Here is a 9,500-nt window from a genome sequence, read left to right on the forward strand (position 1 = left end):
CGGGACCACCTATTGGTTTCCTTGCATGTTGCGACTAAATCTCTTATTCGCCAAATAGGAGACCAAACCATCACATTAGTGAAAGTGACACTAAAGCACCTCTTGCGTGCTCATCGATGCGTTTTCATTGCTGTTTGATTGATTTTACAGCACATCGCATTGAGCTAAGAGTTGACAAATTGCGTAGAGTTGACAAAAAGAGTAGACAAGAGTTGACAAATGCGTTTTATGATGCCATCAGCTTTACTTTTTCACAAGAAAGGTGACAGGGTTTTTGTGAGACTGACACAAAAGCATACATAAACATCTCTTTATACTGTCACTGTAATAGAAGCGTGTGCATTTGATGCACTCGGGTACAAACAGCTTAAATTCAGGAGAAAGAACACTGTCACGCTTTCAAACTCAATGATTGTGTGATGGTTTCAACCAGCATGTCTTTGTGAATGGAATGAAAGACGTTCGGCAATGTGTCAAAGAGAAGAGAGACGCATTTTTCAATCTGTGGAAACAGACACATCAACCAAGTGTCATTCTTGGACATTCTGGATCTTTACATCCAGCCTGTGGCAGTAAAGCATGCCATACAATACCGGTTACATTATTTATGAGTGGATGTGGGATGTGTTTTATGCAATCAAATCAATTGGTTCAATTTATGATTATTATTATTGTTAATTTCAATACTTTCCTTTCAAAAAGTGTTTTAGTGCATTCAAAATATTTCTCTTACAGACTGTAAATCCTAAATATCTCATGGAGAGGAAACTCTTTGAATTTCATTAAAATATCATTTAAGTAAATACATTATTTAATTCATATTACAATGGATGAGAGAGTGCAAACTGGGTGAGATTCAGACAAAAACAAACATCACAAAATTACATTTTAAAACTACATCTTATAATGCGACTAATTTAATTTGAATCTCATGATCATTTTATCAGTAATAACTCATTACGCATGGCATGTAAATGGCATCCCCTCCTGAGAATAACCATATGCCACATTTTCATCACATTTATCATCAAAAACGAATCATTTGACCTAGCATCAAAAAAACTAGCATCAGTTTTTACACAGATTTCATTGTCTGCCTCAGAGACCCTCTAGTCCAGCCTTTGTGCTTATTTTGTTTCGGATATTTGGTCTTACGTAGCTGATTTCGTTAATCATCAGTGCAGAATTTTTCTTCCGTCTGAAGGCACGTGTCCCATGTGTGCATCTTCCCCTCGGCCTTTATCACGAATGACAGCGCGACCCTTAGAGAGACAGAGGCGATGGCATTATCACAGGGGGCGGCCGCTGATGTGTCTATCAGACGGAAAATATGACACTGCACCGAGAGGTCCGCATTCATTTTCTTGAGATTGGATGTGCAGTCGGACTCGTCATAGGTCAAGAGTAAATCAGAAAGAATTACACAGCTGCCAAAGCCCATTACTTCAGCAGAGCCAAGGTAAATATGGTCTGGACTACTCACAAAATCAGTGCACACACACACACACACACACATACACATACACGCACACACACGCACAGACTATCCCCGTGGGGACAGTCCATAGGCGTAATGTTTTTATACTGTACAAACTGTATATTCTATCCCCTATCCCTAACCCTATCCCTAAACCTAAAGATCATAGAACACTTTTTGCATTTTTAGATTTGTAAAAAATATTGTTCTGTACAATTTATTAGCTGTTTTGCCCCTGGGGACCTCAATTTTGGTCCCCACGGTGACACTAGTCCCCATGTGTTGGTGTGTATTCAGGTTTAGGTCCCCACCGGGATATACAAACATGAACACACACACACACACGCACGTAAAATAAACACACACTGTAGAGGTGAAGAGGACCAGTGTGTGAATAACTAATGACTTTCAGCAGGTCCACTGGTAACACTTTAAAATAATGGTCCGTTGTTAACAAGTAACTATGCAGAAAGTAATAGGTAGTACTACATTAACACTTACCTTAATACTATTAACTAATATAGAAGCAAGATTAACTAAGCAATAAGTAATAGCTAATTTAGGACAAAGGTAGTTCCTTATTTGGTATTTGATAATTACTAAAGAAAAATGCCATCATTGAGAACTACTTGCGAAGTATGACCAATTAATAAAGAAAAAACAATTAATTACTAATCTCAACATTAACGTACATAAAGTGAAAAAAATAGGTTGTTTGTGGAAACAAATTTATGAATAAATACAAATACCAAAAGCCTAATACCAAAACATGAATGGATATATTCTACATATATAGCCTATCCATAGAAGTGTTAATGTAGTACTACCTATTACTTTCTGCATAGTTACTTGTTAACAACGGACCATTATTTTAAAGTGTTACCGCTCCACGCACGTTATGATTTGTATTTGTTTTATTTACTTGATGTTCCATTGCATAACGATGCTAATGAAAAGTGCTTGAGCGGCGTACTGTTGCTATGGTTACCGTCTCAGGCAAGTGCGTTTGCTATTCGCAGTGTCAACATTAAAATGTGAAATGTCAACGTAAAATAAACTTTTTACTAAAACGTTCACATGTAGAAAGCAAATATACTTTCGCCACTTCTTACCGGTCCAGTGTGTCATTTTTGGGATGATCTATTGATAGAAATGCAATATAATATACATAGCTATGCACCTTCAGAGGTGTATAAAGAGCTTACACAATGAAGCGTTATGTTTTTATTACCTTAGAATGACCTATTTCTATCTACACGCACTGTGGGTCCCGTTGCATGAAATTTGCTAGTTGCACAAGATGGCGCTGGTGAGCATTTGGGATGCCAGAGTCGGCAGAGTCATTTCCGGTCGTATAACAATGAATGGAAAAAGAAGGATTTTTGGCCGGCAAATATAAGAGCTTTTTAGATTGAAAAAAAAGAAGTAATTAACATATAAGCGATATGACAGATCCTCTTTACATTGCGGAGCACTGTGTTAAGCCAAAGTAACTCAGGCTGTGTCCGAAATAGCCCCTATACCCTAATATAGTGCACTATTTGTGGGGATATCCATTTTTAGTGGTATCCGAATTCATAGTAGACATTATTGAGTGCACTCATTCAATCCCATGATGCATCATAATAACGAGTGTACACCAATGTACACTCACGGCAAGCTGATGGCCATCTATCGCGTGATGCTCGTGTTGAATAAATTCCTGCGTCTCGGCAGGAGATGGCACCTGCAGTGTTTGCACCGAGTGTCCGAATTTACTCACTCGTTTTCACCTGCTCCCTAAAGTGGACTGTATTAGTGAACTAATGTAGGGAATAGAATAGTGAACGAGGGTATAGTGGGCGATTTCAGACACAGCCTCAGTGTTATACGACCGGAAATTAGTCTGCTGACTCTAGAGTCGCAAAAGCTCACCCGGCTCCATCTTGTAGCAACTAGCCCATTCGCCATGTTCTGTCAGCCATCATATGTGTTTCGGAAGGGAGGGTGAGGGGTGGAGTGAGCGGTTGGTTGCAATTCGCAACCTTGCCGCTAGATTTCGCTGACTGGACCTTTAACCGATCCCAACCCGTTGAAGATGGACACTTTTTGTCAACAAATAAATCAGAATGTCTCGCATTTAGTGATATCAAGCAATATGATCGTAGTAGCACTATTTGTGTAATAACATCGTAAGAACAGTAACAGAGAAGATTCAATTTAGACTGACACAAAAACTGCATCCCCCTACAGCAAGCGAATCTTAATTGGATTTCTTTGTTCATTGTTTTCATATATACTTCCATCCTTAACCACTGATAAACTGATTGCTACCTCAAGGTGAATCAATTTAACCGAAGAAAAATCAATACACTCCTTCGTCAAGTCTGAGATCAATCTAAAGAGCTAATATACTGGATCAGGTTTGTTGAATGAAGGGTTTGGTGCACTAAATCTAATATCCATATCTACAATCAGTAATAAATCTCACCGTTAGCTTATGGACTATTTAGGAGAAGCATGAGGAGTAAAAGTAATGATGATGATGATGATGATGATGACAATGATGATGGAGAGGAAAGGAATCACCGTCACCATTATGTAATATGTGATATTGAATGGTGTCAATGAAGATGAAATTGGACTTCATGCATATATGAATAGTGATGGTATGTAGTTACAAATCTGAATGTGGACTAAAATCACTCACTTATCACTAGTCTATTAAGAGCATTATTGTATACTCCTCAATTAAATTTGTAATCTTTAAACTGATCAGCACACATTTCGTCAATATACCTCATAGGTACAAATATAAAAATGTTTAAAATACTAATTAATATAAAATACTAAGCTATTTTATTGTATGTCAAATTCATCTGTTTTCTGTAAAAGGGATATTTCTGTGCAATGTCTTCTAAGGCCTTTTATTCGCTTAAAAACAGAGAAGAATGGCTAGCAATGTGAAACTGGAGATTTCTATGGAGAGGTAATGTCCCCCGGGGTGTTCTGCTTTTGACCCACGAAGCGGTGTTTTTCGCAGGATGAGGAGGGGAGGTTAAAAACCTGTGGACATTTTCAGATGCACCACGGGCATCGACCAAATGACCTTGTTGGTTCAATGTATCTCCATCCTGTTACACGTATGACCCAGCGCTGACATTAGATCCATGGTTTACCTGTTTCTGTAATGCATTGCATGGATTAGATGTCAATGACACTCATCGTGTGGACTGAACTGGACAATCCAATTCACGTGAGCAATATGTGCGCGAAAAATATATGCTTTAAGGTTCATTCGAAATTACAAAATGGATTTTCTAGGATTCAATTGATTTTTAGGATCCAAACTGAGAATAAACATTTATTCTTCTGCTAACAAACATGCAACGAATGTGAAGAATGTCAAGTACCTTTGGTACATTCATATATCAAGCACATGGACTATATTTTACTTTGTGTGCTGTGTGTCTTTTCCATTATGTGGCAAATTGTCTTTTCCCCCGTTTCGCCCCCTGCCACCCCTTCCCATATTGTTCAGTTACTATAGAAACTAGAACTGATGAATTCACCGTAAAAAAGGACTGAAAACACCCATAGTGGACACAAAAAAGCATCTTAAAAATGTTGCTTACACACATATACAACACTGAACATTTGTAATGTTTATTATCTTTACAGAAATGCATTTTTCATTCACCGAGATGTCTGTGTTTCCTCCGAATTTCTGGTCATGAGTTTGGACACAGGTAGGAAGGAACACAAATAGCCCAGGAGCCTAAATTTGGCGAGTCCCTCTCTGCATTCAAGTTTGTTTTTGCTCTTCTGTCGTTCTATCTGCAGTTCATTACCTGAAACTATATCCCCTGGAGTTACTATAGCAACACTGCACGGACCGTACTGTTTCTTCTAATGCCTAACACTGAAATCCAGAAATAATTTAAAAGATACAGACACATTGAGGCATTCAGAGAGGCTTTACTGTGAAATAAAATACTTAGGATGTCACTGGAAGAAAATGGTATTGCGTTCGTGCCTTTGATGTTGCCACTGCAGGCTCGAAGAGATCAACGGAAAAATAATTGGGTTTTACCAAAAGCATTTCTTGTGTTTGCTGACCTCTGCTGGTGGCTCTGCATTGGTCTCTCTGCTGACTCTGCTGTCTTTATTTATTTATTTTGTGCAGAATGGAGCAATGAAAAGGGATTCATTACTCTTACATCATAAATACATGGATGTACTCATAAAATTAAGGGGACGTAAGATTTCTGTTTTTTATTTCATTTTATATCTCATTGTGGCAGCAGTCACTGTCAAACATTCTGGAGGAGTTTATCTGTATTATTTTTTCATCTGCAGAGACATATTTCAGGGTTTCAGACATCTGCTAGTCTCTGAGCCGAATTCCCCTGACAGTCCGAGGACCCGGGGCACGGACCCCACCTGCCCAGCGTGTAATCTGTCCTGGCTAAAAAAACATGCTAAAAAAATAACTTAAGTATCCATTTTTTAAAATGTTTTTCTATTACAGATTTTGGGGAATCAGATGGGAGCTATATACATATATTAATTCCCTTTATGTTACGACATGAAAAATAACATAAAATATTTAAAGCTATTTTTAAAAACATTTTCATTATCATCGTCTTTGGAAAGGACACAATGTCTTTTGGTGAGATATTACTGGCTAACAAAGACACAGAATCATATTCTCTCGGTTGACTGACGTAATTCCTCCATCCACTCTCTCTCTCTCTGGAAGAGTTGGCCTCATTTCTGAGGTGAGCAGAGACATGACTGTCAAACCTGCACAGAGTCTTGGTTTTGCCAGCGGGCATTAGTGTATGAATGAATCAAAGACTAACACAGGTTAGTCATTTAATTAATCATTGCTTCAGCATTCGTACAAAATACAAATCACTGCACTTTCTTGGGAATGTAGGTCAGAGCTGCAGGAATCAAAATATATGTGTACCTTCTTTCAGGAATGGACAATATTTGTACTTGAGGGCAAAGCTGGGAAAAGTATTTTAAGAACGCAGATTAAAATTATTTTATTTTATTTTACGTAAAATAGCATGCTTGTAAATACTTCAGTGTTTTTATTTTTTACTTTTCTTGACAAAGTGATAATGAACTTTTGCTATGTAGAAAAAGCTGCTTAGAGCCGCAAGATGAGGTTTTTTGAAATTGTGTTTTCATTCGTAATATATTCCTTTCATTTAATAATAATTTGACCTACTCTAGCTCTTGAAATAGCAATGGTCCTAGGCTCAAAATAGGAAAACAGATCCTTTTGTTATACATTTAGTTTTAAAAGGTGGCTCATGCTGTTTTACAAGACAGTGAATATTTTCTCTATGTAAAAAGTCCTTACATCACTGTTAGTTACTATAAAACACTTACTCCAGCACCTTTTCCTCTCTCATCCATTCTCTCTGTCCATGTGCATTATCCCTGCTCTTTGTGAACTTTGGCTCAAGGGCAGTGGCACTCAGCAGCTCTGTAACAGGCACTGAGACTGACCCTTAACTCTCTCTGCCTGCTTATCATCTCTGCTGGATGTCATTTGCATTCCATTAGAGCTCACTCACTCTCTATTCTCCAGCTTTCTCTGCAGCCGAAGCCTCATCACTTCCATTATGCGGCAGAATCATTTCAAACGCCTCTGCATACGCCAGCTCTGCCGGATCAAGCACATGTTTCCGGGGGAAAAGAGAGAGGAAATGCTCTGATTAGTGATTATGTGTGATTAGAGGATCTGGATGCTTTCCATTAAAATGTAGTCAGAGAGCCCTTCCAGCATACGAGCGAAAAAGTTTGAGAGCAAGAACACGGAAGAACGTAACAAATAGGGCTGTGAATATAATGTGTAAATATAGCTTAATTCATTGTTTAAAATAATGTTTTTTCATGTCCTCTTAGCCATGCATCATTTCTGTACAAAGTAATTGGCAACCCTTGACTATAGGAGGCCTGCATAATACATGTAATGTACATTCTGAACACTGTATTTCTACATGTTTGTGGCTAAAATTTATTGTTCTTAATTTATTTTTTTAAATGTATCTATCTTTTTTACACGACTCTATTGGTGACTGTGCTTTACACGTCTCTATATGTGACTGTTCTTTACACGACTCTTTATGTGATTGTTATTTACACGTCTCTATAGGTGACTGTTCATTGCACGTCTCTATATGTGACTGTTCTTCACACGACTCTATTGATGACTGTTCTTTACACGACTCTATATGTGACTGTTCTTTACACGACTCAACATATGACTGTTTTTTACGTGACTCTATAGGTGACTGTTTTTTACGTGACTCTATAGGTGACTGTTTTTCACGTGACTCTATAGGTGACTGTTTTTCATCCGTCTCGATTGTTGACTGTTCTTTACGCACCTCTATAGGTGACTAATCTTCTTGCTTCTTTTAGTAAACTGTTTTTTACGCATCTCTATAGGTGACTATATAGATCTTTACGCATATATATACTGTATATATATATATATATGGGTGACTGTTCTTTATGCGTCTCTTAAGTTAACTGTTATTACGTGTCTCTTTAGTTGACTGTTCTTTACGCATCTCTATAAGTGACTGTTCTTTACGTGCCTCTTTAGATAACTGTTTTTACACACCTCTATAGGTGACTGTTATTTACACTTCTTATTTTTCACCGAATTTTTCATATCAATAGCTTGGACAAGTGTCACTGGAAGCCAATGCTTAACGTTTGAAATAAGAATATATTTTCAATTCATTTTAAAAGGCATTTATTAACCCAACAGAGTCATATAACCGTAACCGTAGGGAATGTCACACTGTTTGCTTGGTCCTGGTGCCTCATGGAGCTTAAATTATCCTAGCACTGCACAGAGCAGCATGGTATGAGAACAAAAAGACCTGTGAAAGAGTGAAAAAGACAAAAACTACAGAAGACAAAAACTCACTCACCCTCATGCTATCCCACATGTCCTTCCTTCAGTTGAACGTGTTGAGTTATTAAACATCTTTTGGAAAGGGGGACTACAGCTTAAAACAATAAGTCTATACTCACTCTTTTTGATCAAATGGGCACAAATTATAGTCTGATTCACCACTGTAAGGGTTTAACCCTGACAGGAATTCCCAAGACCTACTGACAGTGGCAAATAGATGTTGCCTAGTTGCATGAGCTTGTGCCGACTGGAAAAAGTGTCGGCTGTGACCTCATCACAGTGAAGTTCTTGTGCATGTGAATTATGTGGATGGGAAGGATAATAAACCGTGAGAGCCAGAGAGTCATCTTTGCGTGCTAATTTACACTGAATGTTTCTCATACCATCCACCCCATGCAGCCAATGTTTTAAAACTCCAAGGCAAATTCAGCAGCTGAATGGCCTTCTTGATGTAAACGTATGCTGCTTGTGTTCATGTAGCTTGACTGGTAGAGCATTGTGCTAACAAATCCAAGGTCATGTGTTCTAAACATGACATGTTGATGACAGCATTGTGCTTATAATGAATATTTTACTTCAAGATGAAAGTGTCATGATGTGACGCTCTACCAATCTCGCTCATCACCATGATTGTTAAATCAGTGCTGATTGTGCAAGCCATCAAAGTCTTTATGATTACATTTACATTTAGCAGATACCTTTTATCAAAGCACCTTACCAATGAGGACCATCACAAGCAATATATCATACATACTCTAATAATATTTCTCTCCTCCATCCAACTCCACCTATGACCAAATTTAGTGTCTAGTCTTGGGACAGAGCTCCTCCTTCTAAGACAACAAATTTGATGACTGGTTGGTCATCATTTTAAATGCGTTTTATTTGTAGTGCTTGATGGAAGATAAGTGTTTTTAAAGATTAATAATGGGGTGTGTTTGTCATAAAACATGAATTTCCTCCATCAGATGCACACCTTCTCAATAGCCAATCAAATGGCAAGAGAAGGTGACGGCAGTGAGAAACAGATGCTTAAAAAGTGAACATGAAAGGATTTCTTTCATTCTGTGCTCGATGCTACAGTTAGTAGTCTTG

The sequence above is a fragment of the Triplophysa rosa genome, linkage group LG20, assembly GCF_024868665.1.
Source record: "Triplophysa rosa linkage group LG20, Trosa_1v2, whole genome shotgun sequence".
NCBI classification, from domain to species: Eukaryota; Metazoa; Chordata; class Actinopteri; order Cypriniformes; family Nemacheilidae; genus Triplophysa; species Triplophysa rosa.